Below are 19715 nucleotides of genomic sequence, written 5' to 3' on the forward strand. Positions count from 1 at the left end.
ACTGAGCTCTAACCACCTTGGATAAGAAGTTCGGTTAACTTGTATTTGTGTATTTAAACCGGGGACCTAGAAACGAAGGAGAGGCTTCGTCCCGCCGTAGCCCTCAGTGGTTCACAACCCCAGCAGTCGACCCACCCTACCGCCCCCCCCCCTCCCACACCGAACCGTGGTTATGGTGCGGTTCGGCCCCAGTGCCCCCCCCCCCCCCCTCCCACCGGGAACGTCCCATACCAGACGACTGTAACCCCAACCGTTTGTGTGGTATAGTAATGATGGTGTACGCGTACGTGAAGACGGTGTTCGCGCAGCAATCGCCGACATCGTGTAACTGAGGCGGAATAAGGGAAACCAGCCCACATTCGCCGAGGTAGATGGAATAATGCCTTAAAAACAATCCACAGGCTGGCCAGCACACCGGACCTCGACACTAATCCGCCGAATGGATACCCGGGCCGGCTTCCCCTGTTAACTTACTGTGTCAAATTCGGCCAAATCCCAAGTTTTCGATGGCTGCCGCCATCATCATCACCGATTAAGTCTGACGACCACGATGGAAGCAGTAGTCCAAAACTTGAGATTTTATCCCAGTTTGACTTGGCGCCGGCCTCTGTGGCCCAGCCGTTCTAGGCGCTTCAGTTTGGAACCGATCGACCGCTGCGGTCGCAGGTTCGAATCCTGCCTCGGACATGGATGTGTGCGATGTCCTTAGGTTAGTTAGGTTTAAGTAGTTTTAAGTTCTAGGGGGCTGATGACCTCAGATGTTAGCCCTCATACTGCTCAGACCCATTTCAACTATTTTTGACTTGGCAAGCTAGCCGAGAACGTTTTATGAAATATTTAAATTCAAAAATTTGAGAAAAGGACTACTGGGAAGCCAGAAAGCATTGCCTCAGTGTTTGAAAGAGATAACAACACGCCGGCCGCAGTGGCCAAGCGGTTCTAGTCGCTTCAGTCTGGAACCGCGGGACCGCTACGGTCGCAGGTTCGAATCCTGCCTCGGGCATGGATGTGTGTGATATGCTTAGGTTAGTTAGGTCTAAGTAGCTCTAAGTTCTAGGGGACTGATGACCTCAGATGTTAAGTCCCATAGTGCTCAGAGCCATTTGAACCATTTTTGATAATAGCACTGGCCGACCTCGAGGCGGCTTGTGGCAAATAAATTTACTCTTGGGGCTGTGTCAAACGCTGAACACAGAGACTGAGCCAGCAACAGGAAGGCGTCTCCAGACATGACCAAATGTGGCAATGGAAGAACAGTGTGTACGTGTCCAGCTGTTCAGAGTGTTCTGGAAGCCGACCTACGGACCACATAAATAGGAGCACGTCAGCACACAAGCCAGAGTTGGGCACTGCAGTCTGTCACATGTCGCCAGACATCAAACTTCGGTTATCTGGCCGGCCACTGTGGCCCAGCGGTTCTAGGCGCGCTGATGCTACGGTCGCAGGTTCGAATCCTGCCTCGGGCAGGGATGTGTGTGATATCCTTAGGTTAGTTCGGTTTGAGTAGTTCTAAGTCTAGGGGACTCATGACTTCAGTCTCATAGTGCCTACAGCCATTTGAACCATTTGGGTTATTTGACTAGCCTCGGCACCAGCCCTTGCCATGCTGATATATTTTCAGAGCAGCAGATGGGCTGATGATGAGAAGCTACGTTGACAAATGGTGCCAGAGGGGTCTTCAGATGGGGACAGTTACAATTTCTGATCTGATTCGTTCATTATCCTCTACAAGTTCTTACACCACTACTAGCAGTTGTCGGAGATCTACAAGCAGCCGATACCATCTTCACTCATCGAGTAGTCGACTGGCGACAGGCCCCTGTCCTTCGTACTCCCTCTCGGGATGCGACACAAGGACTCCGTTGCGGAAGACTACGTTGTCTAACCACCTTGCATTTCCCTGTCGTGACGTACTGTAACACCTGTGCAACCGCTGCCCCCTGGGCGACGCAGCGAGCAACAAGAGCAAGGAGGCGGAGCGCGTGGTGACCCGCGGCGGCAGGTGGCGGCGTGGGTGGCGGCGCGGCAGGCTGCCCCCGGCGCGTCCCGCCGCCCCCGCCCCACCTCCGCCCCCGGCAGATGGACGCCGCGCGGCCGCCGGCCGGACAGCAGAATGCGGGGGCCGCACGACGCCGCCGCGATGCCGGCGGCCAGATAACGCCCGGCCGAGCGGCGAGCCGGCGAAACCACGCGGCCGCCGCGGAATTCGGGATTTAGACGTCACACCGGCCTAGCGCCGACGTTTCAATTAAAAACCCCGAGCCACGGCCTTGTTCGCCTCCGTGGAATGCTTAATCGCCTGGCAGGGAGCTGCTCCGGAGAAAGGAACTTACTCGCCCACCGACTCATATCCATTTTTCTCGACCCGCCCCTGAGTCTCTGCTGCCCCTCGAATTCCTCACTGATAAGGCTGTAATGCCACTGGCGTTCCCAGCCTTGCCTTCCATTCTTCCTGCCGTTTGGATGCCCAAACATATTGGTATGGAGCTTTTTTTATTTTATCAAAACGTCCTCCATTCCACCTACGTATCTTAAATACCGTTGCTGATGTAACAACAGAAGTAAACTGTTCCACAAAAATGTTCGACGACATAACGAAGATGCTTCGTAAGTTGCTTCACCTTGAAATGACTTCACTGTGTATCATCACTATCATCATCACCATCGACCTACCACCAGGGGTTTTACTCCATTTATGTGTGAAGATACTTTACAAGCGTTACTGTCTTCAAATTTTCGCATCAGTTTTGACCTTAGGATTCTCAATGTCACCTGACATTTTCCTTTTATATACTTACATGAATGTGGTGTCTTCTTTCGGACATCTGTTCTTTCGGACATGTCCGAAAGAACAGACACCATTGATGACCTGCAGCCGTCTAGAACAAAATTAGAATCATATATTAATACCTTCAGCTGCTGACGGGCGTTGATATATATCAACAGGCAGAGGTGGTGTAAGTATCTGTTTAGGTTTTTATGTTGGTAACGCTAAGTAGCGCTCTATATGGAAATCACTGACTGTGCTGTGTGCTGTCTGTGGCTGGTTTGCGTTGCAATTTCCAATTGTAGTGTTGGGCAGTTGGCTGTTAACAGCGCGTAGCGTTGCGCAGTTTCAGGTGAGCCGTCAGCAGTGGTGAATGTCGGGGGAGAGATGGCTGAGTTTTGAGAGCGGATGATCTGGACGTGTGTCCATCAGAGACAGTAAATTTATAAGACTGGATGTCATGAATTGATGACTTTTGAAGAAAATTAAGGTAAATGCATTGTTTGTTCTTTATCAAAATCTTTCATTTGCTAACTATGCCTATCAGTAGTTAACGACTTCAGTAGTTTGAATCTTTTATTTAGCTGACAGTAGTGGCGCTCGCTGTATTGCAGTAGTTCGAGCAACGAAGATTTTTGTGAGGTAAGTGATTCATGAAAGGTATAGCTTAGTGTTAGTCAGGGCCATTCTTTTGTAGGGATGATTGAAAGTCAGATTGTGTTGCGCTAAAAATATTGTGTGTCAGTTTAGTGCTGCTCAGAATAAGAAAAGAGAGAAGTGTCTGAGTACATTCAGTTCTGCTCAGCTGTTTGAAAATCAAATATCGTAAGAATTTTATCAGTACAGTAATTCATTAATTTTTCTAAGGGGACGTTTCAGTGGAAATGTATACCCCGACTGGGACTCGAGCCCGGGATCTCCTGCTTACATGGCAGACGCCCTATCCAACTGAGCCACCGAGGGCACAGAAGATAGTGCGACTGCAGGGACTATCTCGCGCACGCCTCCCACGAGACCCACATTCCCACCTTATATATCCGCACACTACATTCGTAGTGTCACTCACTACTCGTGGAAGACATTCTTACCAAGTTGGGTAATATGTGTGCATCCGCATAGAAGAAGAAGGTCATTGCCAGTGTTGGGTGGGGACACAACGAATGTAGCGTGTGGACATATAAGGTGGCAATGTGGGTCTTGCGAGAGGGGTGCGCGAGGTAGTCCCTGCAGTCGCGCTATCCTCTGGCCCTCGGTGGCTCAGGTGGCTAGAGCGTCTGCCATATAAGCAGGAAATCCGGGGTTCGAGTCTCGGTCAGAGCACACATTTTCACCTCTCCCCGTTGATATACATCAACACCCGTCAGCAGCTGAAGGTATTAATACATGATTCTACTTTCAGCTCGACAACTTATTAAGAGCAAACAATTTTTCCAGGACATTTCCTATAAGATCCTCTACCCGTTTCTGTATCACAAAAGTCATTACGATATTCTCAGTGTACAAGGTGTCCGAGACGAAACGCCCTAATTGGAAATGTTTTCAGGGCTATATTTTATATGATTAATGTAACTATGCAGATGTTTGCCTAAACGATAAGGACATATCACTTCATGTTGTTATAATACTGCCGTCTTCTGAAGAAGATAGATTTATATCTATTGAAACCTAGGTAAAGATTACTTTATCCTTTGCAACTGGTCGGCTGCTCTTAGTCTGATTTTGTTTGTAATACAACACTTATTCGGTACATTAAGAAGATTCGTGCAACACAAGTTTTGTTCTTTTACTTGTTCTGCCTTACTCTATTTCTCTCCAGGTATTCTTTAGCAATTGTGGCGTAACTGTCTCTCCTCTCTCGAAGATGTTCCAGAGTTATCAATATGGTGTGTTACATCCTTCCCTTAGCATACCCTAACCGGCGAGTGATGCCAGGCAACATGGATGGCCACGGGTTTGGACCACTTCTCCCAGTCCATCTTTGTGAGCTTTCATCATTCAAAGCACTACATCTACATCTACATGGTTACTCTGCAATTCAAACTTAAGTGACTGGTACAGGGTTCATCGAACCATCTTCATCTTACTTCTCTACTATTCCACTCTCGAATGGCGCGTGGGAAAAAGGAACACCTAAATCTTTCCGTTCGAGATCTGATTTCAGTTATTTTTTTATGATGATCATTTCTCCCTTTGTAGATGGGTGCCAACAAAATATTTTGGCATTCGGAAGAGAAAATTGGTGATTGGGATTTCGTAAATAGATCTCGCCGCAAAGAAAACCGCCTTTGTTTCACTGACTACCACGCCAACTCGCGTATCATATTAGTGACACTCTCAGCTCTATTGTGCGATAACACGAAACGAGCTGCCCTTCTTTGCACTTTTTCGATGTCCTCCGTCAATCCTACCTGGTAAGGATCTGACACCACGCAGGAATATTCAAGCAGAGGACGGACAAGTGTGCCGGCCGCGGTGGCCGTGCCGTTCTAGGGGCTGCAGTCCGGAACCGCGAGGCTGCTACGGTCGCAGGTTCGAATCCTGCCTCGGGCATGGATGTGTGTGATGTTCTTAGGTTAGTTAGGTTTAAGTAATTCTAACTTCTAGGGGACTGATGACCTAAGATGTTAAGTCCCATAGTGCTCAGAGCCATTTGAACCTTTTTAACGGACAAGTGTGATGTAGGCTGTCTCTTTAGTGGGTTTGTCGCATCTTCTTAGTGTTCTGCCAAGAAAGCGCAGTTTTTATTTCGCCTTCCCCACAAAATTATCTATGTGGTCTTTCCAATTTAAGTTGCTCGTAATTGTAACTCATAGGTATTTAGTCGATTTGTGCGATTTATCGTATACCAAAAATTCATCGGATTTCTTTTAGTACCTCGCACTTTTCTTTGTTTAGTGCCATCTGCCACTTTTTGCACAATACAGAAATTCTCTCTAGATCATTTTGTAATTGGAACTGATCGTCTTATGATTTTACTAGACGGTAAATTACAGCGTGATCTGCAAAGAATCGAAGGGGGTTGCTCAATAATCACATAGATCACTTATGCAAATCAGTAATAGCAGAGGGCCTATGACACTACCTTGCGGAACGCCTTACATAACTTCCTTTCAGCTCGAAGAGTTACCATCTATCACTACGAACTGTGACCTCTCTGAGAGGGAATCACGAACCCAGGCACACAACTGAGACGATACTCCATATGCACGCAATTTGAGTAGTAGTCGCTTGTGAGGAACGGTATCAAAAGCTTCCTGGAAACCTAGGAATATGGAATCGATCTGAGATCCCTTGTTGACAGCACTCATTACTTCATGGGATCAGAGAGCTAGCTGTGTTGCACAAGAACACCAATTAGTCATTTTCTTCACGGTGTTTCATAATGTTCGAGTACAGTATATGCTCCAAAATCCTACTGCAAACTGAGGTCAGTGATATGGGTCTGTAATTCAATGACATTGTGGAGGTGCTTCATGCTGCTGCTAGAACAAGTCTCGATGTCGATGTCTTATCTTAGGGAACACAAAATCGACAAACATATCAAGGCACGAGTGACCAGTGATAGTTGTCTCTGTAAAGAAAATAGGTCCAATATTTGCATCCTCCATTAACGAACGCCAAACATTGACCTACGGGCTCTCTCGTAAATACTCCATGGCCTCGTTATGACGTTCACTACCCAAAATTTGCACAATGTGTCTGTTGACCTTTTCACAACATCTTCGACAACTGTTGCTCGTTTGGGCTTATAGTCGTGTAACAGTTGCACTTCGCGAGCTTGAAGCTTTAGGAACTGGTGAAGCACAGCATGGGTAGCCGATTCTGAGACACCAGGCTCACGTGACGCCAGACCAACAGATTTCGTAGTACTTCCTGCAGACATACCAGAAATGCTATTTTCTTGATGGTCCACCACCATGCTTGATAGCAAGAGGTTCTGTTTCTAGAAACGCTGCTTTCCACACCTTGATTATCTTGAAGTCGATGTGGCTTTTGTGGTGTTCTGCAAGGAATCGTAGTTGTCAGAGGTGCTGCATACCACCACACGATTAGTGCTTTTTCAGCATTCGTTGCCATTTTGAGAGGTTTGAAAATCTATCAATTTCTTCAGTTTCTTAAATAAAAAAGAATAAAATAAAAAATGAACTTAATACGACATTATAAATAATAAGATTCCGTAACTAATCAATTATCTAAAATCTAACAAAATTGTGTGGGCTGTTTTTTATGTCCAGTGTAAGTGTATTTAATGAGGGCGTTTCGTTCCGGGCACAGCATATTTATTTGTGTTGTTTCGCATATATCTGTATGTGTTTCAGACAGTTAAAGTTATTGTCGAGATACTTTCTTACATAATCACTAATATCTTAGTGCGATAAAATGAAATTTCTGAATATTTTACTGTGAAGTATACACTTAGTAGTATACTCTAGTAGATTTATTCATTCGTTGGTCCCTTTTACAAAGATATTGGACATTTCTTGGTATTACAATTTAAGAACAACAAAAATAAAATTATTCACATATATAGACGTTTACAGACCTACACATCTAGTGCGACAAGGGTGGGCCTTTATGGCAGGAACCATCTCGGCATTTGCCTGAAATAATTTAGGGAAACAGCTAGAAACCTAACTCAAGAAGGCTCGATCAAGACTGGAGCCTCCACACTCCAGAATACAATGCCACTCTGTTCAAAACAGTACTCCCTCTTTCTGTTTTCTTTAGTGTACAATACTGTTTCATAACTAAACTATTTAGTAATGAAAAAGGCTAGTGTTCGACTGTTCACTCGATTCTCACTCCCTCTCACTGAACTCACTACAAACACTATACAAACATTGTTTGATAACCCTGCGCACACAGTCAGCTGATGTCAAGACCATTTTGTGCAGAGCAACTTCCCATTTGCTAACCTGTAAAACTGAGTCAGCATCCCACAGTAACGAATGAGATGTTAAGCTTAGAAGGAGGATAAGGTATTCGAGTATTATACACTGCGTAGCTCTTGGAGTAAGTTTTTCTAGACAAGGAAATAGAAGGAAAAGCTATAGTGTGTAAGTGTTACGTGGAATGTCACACAGCGATGACAGGACTCCAAAGGAACAACATGCTGATGACACCCCGTTTGCAAGTATCTTTGTGCGTTCACACCACTTCAGGTGAGAATCAGTATTCCTTCCTTTTCTTTCAGCGACTGTAATACGTCATCGGCAAAGATAATAGATACGTTTCGTGATTAAAATGCACTGTTGCTTTAATACTAATGCGGAATTCTGATGGACAATCTTTCGGTGGTTTGCAAATGTTCCATGAAGTATCTTCATCGTTCAGTCGTATTCTCAATTGAAGAGACTTCAGACAACATCCTTTAAAGAGAAAAATTAATACATAACACAAAGAAACGTGGAGGGAAAACGTTTTGTGGAGACTTTTTTATGAAACTACACACATCAAAAAAAGTTTCGCATCGAGGTTTGCCAGTTCTCGAGTACACTGACATGGATCGTTGCGGGTTACTGCGTTTAAACGATCTTCATCAAACCATGAAGGTCTTCATGAATATAGAGAGTCACATTGTTAAAACGATGCTCCTTAAAACGAGAAAACCATTTTCTTGCAGTGCTCTGTCCAATGGCATTATTCCCATACACGGCGCAAATGTTTCCGGCTGCCTCCGATGCTGTCACGCCTCTATCGAACTGAAAGAGATGATAATGCCGCAAATTTTCGGATATGTCACCTTGGCACTCCAGTTTATAGCGTCTACAGCACTTGAACTAACTTATACTAAGAACAACACACACGCCCATGCCCGTGGGAGGACTCGAACCTCCGGCGGGAGGGACCGCGCAGTCAGTGACATGTTGTCTCTAACCGCGCGTCCACTCCGCGCGGCTGTAACATAATCAATAAACTCCTATTGTAAGAACAATCACTAAGGTGTTCCGCTGTAATTAAGTGTTATATTTTTCATTTTACACAAATATGAGGCAGTTACTTCCGTTACCTTACAATTTAATAATGGTTATCCCCATCCATCGCAGGTCAGCCAAACACACCACACTCCCCCATAGCAATCCCAATGTAACTGGCCGGCGCCTTGACACGAAACGAGTTTCCACAGTACGATGTAGATAATAAACCCCTTACAAATAAACTCTTTTTCACGATCGGTAAGTTCCTGAGGGTCAACCCGAGCCATATTGGACTCGTTCAGTTGACAATACTATTACGGGTGGCTTTCCACCACTAACCAAGTCCTGCTCGCTTAGAGCTCTCTTAGCGAATTCTTCCTGCGCACTGCCTGCACTCCACTAAACAACAAATGCTGTATCTACCTCGACCTGTGTGAGGCAAAACTACATTGATCTTTACATACGGGGCTGTGGACCCCTTACAACTTTAACCTTTTGTGTTGTAAATTTTTCAAACACACGCTGTATAACACGATCTGTTGTGTGGTAGGCAAAAAGGGACCCTCTGCCATAGATACCCACCTACCACACAACACCCTCTGTTATCTCTCTTTTCGGATAATAATATAAAAGCGACCTGTTACTACTGATATTACCATTTTCCGGGTTGAACGGCCTGAGGTATAGTTCTCTAGGTTATTCTGTCTGCCAAAATATCCCCTAGATGATATTATCGTGCTTATGAACTCTATTAACCAATACATATCAGCGTATAAGTATCTTTGTGCCTAAGAAAAGAATATTTAGCAAGTAACTGAGAGCACTTGCAGGGTAATAACGTTTATAATATTATAATATGGTAAACTTTTCACATTGAATATAATGGCCCCAGTGTGTCAACTTCCATGTAAGAATATTATTGTGTGATACGTGAGTATACAAATAACATGCTTTGAGAGAAGTAGTAGAACATAGCATGTACTGTATCAAGATTTGTGTATTGTTCTAGAAGTACCTGAAGACATTCGTCGTAAGGAGAAAGCATTTTCTAAAAGTAAAGCTTGGACGGCACAACAGACCCACACATAAAGTAGAAATATATGAAATGTGGCACTTTAGAGTAATATAAAATCAGTGAAGAACGGTCTTGATCGCGATGGATATTTTATTAAAAGGACCGGTTTCTGCCTAGGCCATCTTCAGACAGCACCATCAGCTGAAATTGACGATGTGTAGAACAGTCAGTTGACCTGAGTCGCTGATGAGCAGTTTCAGCGACTGAGGTCAACTGACTGTTCTACACATCGTCAATTTCAGCTGATGGTGCTGTCTGAAGATGGCCTAAGGCTAGGCCGAAGCCGGACACTTCAATAAAATACCCATCGCGATCTAGACAGTTTTTTCACTGATTTTCATAGATTACATGATTCCTGTTCTAATAAATGTTACTACAAATTTTGAACTTTAGAGCAAAATGACTGTCATAGTATTTTGTCGATCTTCATGACTGGGGAGTTAATTTAAACTCCAGAGTATATTTTCTAGAATAACATTATATTCGTAACTTAAAGTTAATAACCATTGAACTTCGGTGGTAACGGACAGAAACTATGTAAAATATTCAGAATGTGTTACCGAGCGGGGTGGCGCAGCGTTTAGCACACTGGGCTCGCCCTCTGGAGGATGACGGTTCAAACCCGCGTCCAGCCATCCTGCTTTAGGTTTTCCGTAATTTTCCTAAATCGCTTCAGGCAAATGCCTCTATGGTTCCTCTGAAAGGGCACGGCTGACTTCCTTCCCAAATCCAATGGCACCGATGACCTCGCAGTTTGGTCTTCTCCCCACAGTCAACCAACCAACCAGAATAAGTTTCAAACACAAATGTGTAGGCGTGCTTGCTGGCATGGCAATGCAATTGACAGATAAACTAATTCTGAAGGAAAAAACGTCACGTACTCAGAGCCACTGCCTAAGAGTGGCTCACAGAGATCGTGGTAATGCTGACAACACCACTGCCATATTCTGGTTGGTTGCTTGATCTGGGGGAGGCGACCAGACAGCGAGGTCATCGGTCCCGCCGTATTCTGGTTGGTTGGTTGGTTGGTTTGGGGAAGGAGACCAGACAGCGAGGTCATCGGTCTCATCGGATTAGGGAAGGACGGGGAAGGAAGTCGGCCGTGCCCTTTGAAAGGAACCATCCCGGCATTTGCCTGGAGCGATTTAGGGAAATCACGGAAAACCTAAATCAGGATGGCCGGACGCGGGATTGAACCGTCGTCCTCCCGAATGCGAGTCCAGTGTCTAACCACTGCGCCACCTCGCTCGGTCCGTATTCTGGTATGACTACGAGTGTGGATATGTACGGGAAGTTAGAAAATGAAATTGAGATAGATCTGAAACAGTATTAAACGATCGGAAGACGTGTCAGCAATCAGTTGAAATGGAGCTCTTCGCAGTGGACTGAAAGTTGAAATTAGTGTCATGCCTTACAATTAAGAACCGTTGCGCCCTCGTTCGCACATTATAGATGTATTAAAAAACTCTGTCTGATAATCACGAATACATTCCAATCACTCTTTACATACATGCAGGCGTCTTTTATGTTGACAAGAGTGTTGCTGATTAGCCACCTGACACGATCCAGCAGATACACACTGAATTCTAAAAGCAGCTTCGAAATACCATTTAACAGGACAAAAAAATACGTCGCTTCCGTTGACGAAGCGTGCCAGTAAATTTTTTGACATGGATTTAAGGAATGACACAAAGCAAATCAGAACTCTTCGCAAGCCTTGTGTAGATGATAGGAAAAATGTACAAGTAATCTGTATACACGATGTCTCCTATGTTTATCTCGGCGGTAAAGTAAGTGGAAATTATTATAAAACCGGGTATGGCTACGAAGCGTTTTGAGTAACTTTAGCTGGGCGTCAAGTGAAAAATCTGACGGAAAAGCCGATACGGTGAGCGGTGTAGAGGGAGAACTTATGAATGAAGTCTGTCGTTCGTGATACATGGGATGCATCACAGTAACATGTGGACGACATCTCATTAGAAAAAGGGAACGGCGTATTTCCCGGAAACGACGTCGTTTTGTATCCAAGGGAGCTGTGAAAAATATTACGGAGAGTTACAAACAAGATTGCCGTAAGGAAAATGAAAGTGTTAGGTTGAAAAATACGCTTCGCAACGAGGACATTGTAGACAAAAGTAAGCTTGAGGAGAGTACGGAAAAAGTAGAACCTCTTCCGTTAAAAAGGAGGGGTCTAAATTAATAGACACTTTCAATAAGTGTTATTAAAAAACGACATACCCGCCGAAACGAAATTTATTCTGCTTTTGACATTAGAACAGCATATTCGCGTGTTGGTGAGAATGTGACACAAAGAAGCTGTAGACGTTATACTTGTTAATCACTTGGGTTTCGGCGACTTGGTTTTTTTCTTTAGAGTGTCTTAAAAATGTAAGTGGGTGGAAGTGAATTCTGAAATACGTGTAAGCCTCACATATGGCCCATTTTCCTTCGGGAAAGGCAATGTTCATATCTTCATACTCGTACATCAGTTCTGATTAAAATGAAGATTAGAGTTTGTAACTAGGCTGTTTAGGTTTTTATATTGGTAATGCCTTGTAGCGCTCTGTATAAAAATCACTGGCTATGCTGTGTGCAGTCTGTGGCTAGTTTGCATTGTTGTCTGCCATTGTAGTGTTGGGCAGTTGGCTGTGAACAGCGCGTAGCGTTGCGCAGTTGGATGTGAGTCGCCAGCAGTGGTGGATGTGGGGAGAGAAATGGCGGAATTTTGAAATTTGTAAGACTGGATGTCATGAACTGCTATATATATATTATGACTTTTGATGACTATTAAGGTAAATACATTGATTGTTCTCTATTAAAATCTTTCATTTGCTAACAATGCCTATCAGTAGTTAGTGCCTTCCGTAGTTAGAATCTTTTATTTAGCTGGCAGTAGTGGCGCTCACTGTATTGCAGTAGTTCGAGTAACGAAGATTTTTGTGAGGTAAGTGATTTGTGAAAGGTATAGGTTAATGTTAGTCAGGGCCATTCTTTTGTAGGGATTTTTGAAAGTCAAATTGCGTTGAAACTGAAACTCTGCATACTAGGAAGAGTAGAGGTTTACACCATATTTCACGTGTAAAACCAGTTACTGAGAGATAATCTGCCTTTTAACTTAGTCGTTGCCATAAAATTTTTCACTTCACGTTACTAGTACTCTTTGTCACACTTAGAAACTGTTAACATGCAACTATGTTTTAAAATTAACTATCCAGTCTAGAACCTATGGATCATATTTAGACAGTAATTACGAATGCATTGTTATAGTGAACAGACGACACAATGTTATTGTGTGTATACATTCTTGCAACAAGTTGCACAATTACGTAACGACTATAACACTTACATACTTAGAACATATACCAGTACTGCTAATGAGATATTAATGCAACATTTTGTTTTACTTGAAAAGATACTCTTTATTTGAAGTACATTTGGTAAGATTAAAGATGACTTAGCATTTGGTTTCTTTGATAGCTACACGATTATATCACGATGCTATTAATATGTGACACAATTTACATTATTGCTTTTGCAGTGAATCTGTTTTATATCTGCACAGTTTTTCTGTATTATTCTGGAAAGTAAAACATGTTTTAGTAGTAACTTTTGTGGTATAGCTACAATGAGATGGCTTTTTTCGTAGCACAACAATACGTTACATTATAGAACTTTCTTGTTCACGGTATGGTACGTAATAACTACGATATATATATGCAAAGCATTTCACTTTCGATTATGATGGGGTAAGTATATTGACTTCAGCAGAACTTTGCTTACAGAGGACGATAACTACGACGCTTCCACAGAATTATCTTACAGCAAGACGCACATTTAGCGCTACAGAACAAGCATTTGAGTGATTAATTTTGTACTTAAACCATTTATTTTTTTAAATTTTTGAATTACAAAGAAAGTTTTCCGTGATAAACTTCATTCCATTGCTGTAATCTGTAACACCTGAGGGTATAATTACATTAATCCTCTGGGGGGTAAACGCTTACTTTGTGTACCATGTGTTTGGCAAGCACAAGGAGCCCTAGCTAATATGGTATTTGCTTATACAACTTTACACATCGGTACCGTATTTCTCTAACACATAATCACACAGCTATCTGATTATTTAACAGAGAAACAAAATTTTTTTACTACATCAGTGACACATGTTTACGCTATTACACAGTTGGATAACTTCACACTTATGAAATTGTATTTTGTCTACTTACAAAATTGTATTTTGTCTGTACTTTGTGAACTGTTCATATTTTTTCGGAACCATTGTGATACTATGAGAGCTTTGAATGATATATTTGATGTGGGATCATGATTTTTATAGCACGTTTGAGGTAGATGACACTATTGAAATGAGCAGAGAATTTTTTGTTTGTTTTGACATTACTGCAGAAAGCTAGTTTTTGAGATTTGACTGAGGTGTTATGATGTTATTTTTACGACGACGATGTGTATTATGCTGTTTAGGTATGTTTATGATCAATAAGATGATGCTACCATATATGAGGAACTTAATTATGCTACGTATTTATTACGATGAAATATTGAAGAAGTGTCGACGAATATGTATATGTGTAATAAGGTAAGGAATAATGAGTAGTGGTTAGGGACTCTGGCTTGTGAAAAAGGATGCTTTAAGAGTTATGAAATGTGTGTAAATGCGTGAATGTATCACAATGCTGGCGAAAATTTTTTGGACACTGTTATATTTATAGGATTTTGTTTCTACACATTTGTAACACAAATTCTCAGCCTGTGAATTTTTTTTATATGAGACTGCCACTGTAGCGGAAACTGCTGTCGTAAATATTTCGGTAAGAAAGTTAAGTGACCACCTGCACGTAATGCGTCATGGGCACCCAGCTGTGCGACAGTCGCCTGAAAAAAAAGCCATTAGTGTGTGCCTTTCAGAGGCACAGGTAGAAAAAAAAAAAGAGGCCATTATCCTCGCAACTGACATTTCTTTGTAGAAAGCATCGCAAATATGACACGCTCAAACTTGAAAACATATGATTACATTTTGGAGCTCTTAATTTATGATATTTAATAAATTCCCTAATGAAATGATGAGAAACATTTTTACATCTATTTTCTTTCTAGTTGAGAGATTTTTTTTTTTTTGCCTTTGGAGACGCCATTTGCCTAGTGAATGATGTTTCATATGTTGCTTTATATATATATTTGCCCATTTCGTTTAGTATCTAGTTTCTAGCTGCAGCTGCATTCGTTAAAATAAAATTTAATAGATGTACTAATATAGATATTTTATGCCTACAGATCCAGTAAATAACCATTTTATGATCTACTTCCAAAAAAAACGAGGGAGCACAAAAAGACATTTCCCTTCACAGGAATTGCATACATAATTTTTGTCAATAACTGGGTAACTTGTTTCGTAGATAAATCAAGATGATGCATCACTCTAGTGTTAACATGTGACATAGGTGTTAAACAGGGCCATTTTTACTGTAATATTTTTTCTGCTTGAGCTTTGTCATGTTTAGGTATAAGTTATTGCATTTGCTGCTGCTGCTTGCTGGGCATAGTGCTACTAAATTTGACTTTGTATTACTCTCTTAAGCCATTTTACTAATGATTTATTTTTATTGTTTGCTGCACATTGCCTTATATTAGCTGTAATATTGCAATTGCTCTGCTAATTTAGATTTACTGCTGCTAGCTTTGCCAATTTGCATTTTTTTCATTGCTGTTTGTGTTAATTGTTTTGTGTTGCTGCATTGCCTCGTCCCTTAGTTTATGCATCTGAGCTCAGTAGATTTAAGTTAGCTTAAGATGGGGTAGGCTATATAAGAGAACGAGTGGTGATGAATTGGAAGAAATGCATTGAGAAGCTATAAGAAAATGGTTTGGCCAAGAAAGTACTTTGAAAGACGATATGAACAAAAAAAAGTAGGGTTTAGGTACATCATGTTTAGGTAGAATTTTCTTGGAAATAAATGATGAGGTAAAATAATGCAAAATAAATAATGAGGTAAGAAATATGTTAAATAAATACAGAAAGCATGCTTGGATAGGATTTTTTTGCAGGAGCAAATGTTGAAACAAGAGGAAAGGTCTATGGAATGAAGTTTTGGGTTGGACTGCAGTACCAAATGTTACACTGAAAACAAACCCTGTCCTTTCCTTTTGTGTTATCCCTCTATGTGTTTGTGTACCCTTGTGTATTTGTGTTCCTCCTGTCTTTATGTGTTTAGCTGATGAGAATTATGTTGTAGAATTTTCCTAACACTATGTAATTTACTTTGTAAAGATGTTTAGACATTATTCATTCTGTTTTGTTTTAATGCTCATGTGTGAAGTTGATGTTTCGAAAGTTATTCTGACCTTTTATGTTTGTACTTATGTCATAATTCCTGTAACACTGATGTATCTGTTTATTTCTATTCTTTTGTAAAGCCTGTACTACTACAAATGTTATCTGTATTGTTATGTTCTTTAATGATGTTTTCTGTGTCTTTGTAATTGTATTCTCATGTTATAAAACTTTAATGGACACCAGTTCAGCAAATTAAGTAACTTGTAAGCATACATTTCACTGCACATGTTTCTGTTGGTCATAGTATATGGGCAATATGTGAGAAATAGGGACTGATAGTGTTCACACGTGTGTTGATAATTCAGCAAGGGACTGATTAACAGCATTGCTGGTTCTAAGGACAATTCCAAAAACTTTGTGAGTGCACAAGTGGTGATTTATGGACTTGCTATATTGTCCACAAGACTCTTCAATGGTGATTGTGCACCTGCACAGTTGCAACAGATGGCTGCTGGCCATCTCTACGAGGACTACAGTGGGTCTGCATCTTTGATGGCCCACCAATACCATTATCTCTACAAGGACTATAGTGGGTCTGCATCTTTGATGGCCCACCAATACCGTAATCTCTACCAGGACTACAGTGGGTCTACTCTGTGATGACCTACCTACCAATATTCTTCAAAACTTCGACTGACTCTGTGGTGGGTTTGCTCTGTTGTGGCCCATTACCTGTCTACATGTCGAGAGTCAGCACTGTCTTTCCGTTGGAAGGACAACACTACTTCTTCAATACTGCATGGAAATCCATTACTTCCATGTGCATTTTCTTTTACTGCTCAGACTTTGAGAAAAACACTGCAACTTTACTGTGATGAATGATCAGGACTGTCTTTATGGACTGTGAGAAAATTTTAGCTTATGACCAACATTGTATCAATAAGTGTGTGCATTTGATATCTTCGTTATTGTAACTATGAAAAATTTTTCCAAATCTGTATTGGCCACTGCCCATAACTATTTGTAAAATTTTTTGTGGGGAGCATGGGGGCTATGTAAGTAGGCTGTTTAGGTTTTCATATTGGTAACGCCTTGTAGCGCTCTGTATGAAAATCACTGGCTGTGCTGTGTGCAGTCTGTGGCTAGTCTGCATTGCTGTCTGCCATTGTAGTGTTGGGCAGTTGGCTGTGAACAGCGCGTAGCGTTGCGCAGTTGGATGTGAGTCGCCAGCAGTGGTGGATGTGGGGAGAGAAATGGCGGAATTTTGAAATTTGTAAGACTGGATGTCATGAACTGCTATATATATATTATGACTTTTGATGACTATTAAGGTAAATACATTGATTGTTCTCTATTAAAATCTTTCATTTGCTAACAATGCCTATCAGTAGTTAGTGCCTTCCGTAGTTAGAATCTTTTATTTAGCTGGCAGTAGTGGCGCTCACTGTATTGCAGTAGTTCGAGTAACGAAGATTTTTGTGAGGTAAGTGATTTGTGAAAGGTATAGGTTAATGTTAGTCAGGGCCATTCTTTTGTAGGGATTTTTGAAAGTCAAATTGCGTTGAAACTGAAACTCTGCATACTAGGAAGAGTAGAGGTTTACACCATATTTCACGTGTAAAACCAGTTACTGAGAGATAATCTGCCTTTTAACTTAGTCGTTGCCATAAAATTTTTCACTTCACGTTACTAGTACTCTTTGTCACACTTAGAAACTGTTAACATGCAACTATGTTTTAAAATTAACTATCCAGTCTAGAACCTATGGATCATATTTAGACAGTAATTACGAATGCATTGTTATAGTGAACAGACGACACAATGTTATTGTGTGTATACATTCTTGCAACAAGTTGCACAATTACGTAACGACTATAACACTTACATACTTAGAACATATACCAGTACTGCTAATGAGATATTAATGCAACATTTTGTTTTACTTGAAAAGATACTCTTTATTTGAAGTACATTTGGTAAGATTAAAGATGACTTAGCATTTGGTTTCTTTGATAGCTACACGATTATATCACGATGCTATTAATATGTGACACAATTTACATTATTGCTTTTGCAGTGAATCTGTTTTATATCTGCACAGTTTTTCTGTATTATTCTGGAAAGTAAAACATGTTTTAGTAGTAACTTTTGTGGTATAGCTACAATGAGATGGCTTTTTTCGTAGCACAACAATACGTTACATTATAGAACTTTCTTGTTCACGGTATGGTACGTAATAACTACGATATATATATGCAAAGCATTTCACTTTCGATTATGATGGGGTAAGTATATTGACTTCAGCAGAACTTTGCTTACAGAGGACGATAACTACGACACTTCCACAGAATTATCTTACAGCAAGACGCACATTTAGTGCTACAGAACAAGCATTTGAGTGATTAATTTTGTACTTAAACCATTTATTTTTTTAAATTTTTGAATTACAAAGAAAGTTTTCCGTGATAAACTTCATTCCATTGCTGTAATCTGTAACACCTGAGGGTATAATTACATTAATCCTCTGGGGGGTAAACGCTTACTTTGTGTACCATGTGTTTGGCAAGCACAAGGAGCCCTAGCTAATATGGTATTTGCTTATACAACTTTACACATCGGTACCGTATTTCTCTAACACATAATCACACAGCTATCTGATTATTTAACAGAGAAACAAAATTTTTTTACTACATCAGTGACACATGTTTACGCTATTACACAGTTGGATAACTTCACACTTATGAAATTGTATTTTGTCTACTTACAAAATTGTATTTTGTCTGTACTTTGTGAACTGTTCATATTTTTTCGGAACCATTGTGATACTATGAGAGCTTTGAATGATATATTTGATGTGGGATCATGATTTTTATAGCACGTTTGAGGTAGATGACACTATTGAAATGAGCAGAGAATTTTTTGTTTGTTTTGACATTACTGCAGAAAGCTAGTTTTTGAGATTTGACTGAGGTGTTATGATGTTATTTTTACGACGACGATGTGTATTATGCTGTTTAGGTATGTTTATGATCAATAAGATGATGCTACCATATATGAGGAACTTAATTATGCTACGTATTTATTACGATGAAATATTGAAGAAGTGTCGACGAATATGTATATGTGTAATAAGGTAAGGAATAATGAGTAGTGGTTAGGGACTCTGGCTTGTGAAAAAGGATGCTTTAAGAGTTATGAAATGTGTGTAAATGCGTGAATGTATCACAATGCTGGTGAAAATTTTTTGGACACTGTTATATTTATAGGATTTTGTTTCTACACATTTGTAACACAAATTCTCAGCCTGTGAATTTTTTTTATATGAGACTGCCACTGTAGCGGAAACTGCTGTCGTAAATATTTCGGTAAGAAAGTTAAGTGACCACCTGCACGTAATGCGTCATGGGCACCCAGCTGTGCGACAGTCGCCTGAAAAAAAAAGCCATTAGTGTGTGCCTTTCAGAGGCACAGGTAGAAAAAAAAAAGAGGCCATTATCCTCGCAACTGACATTTCTTTGTAGAAAGCATCGCAAATATGACACGCTCAAACTTGAAAACATATGATTACATTTTGGAGCTCTTAATTTATGATATTTAATAAATTCCCTAATGAAATGATGAGAAACATTTTTACATCTATTTTCTTTCTAGTTGAGAGATTTTTTT

Source organism: Schistocerca serialis, chromosome 4, assembly GCF_023864345.2.
Source record: "Schistocerca serialis cubense isolate TAMUIC-IGC-003099 chromosome 4, iqSchSeri2.2, whole genome shotgun sequence".
Classification (NCBI taxonomy): domain Eukaryota; kingdom Metazoa; phylum Arthropoda; class Insecta; order Orthoptera; family Acrididae; genus Schistocerca; species Schistocerca serialis.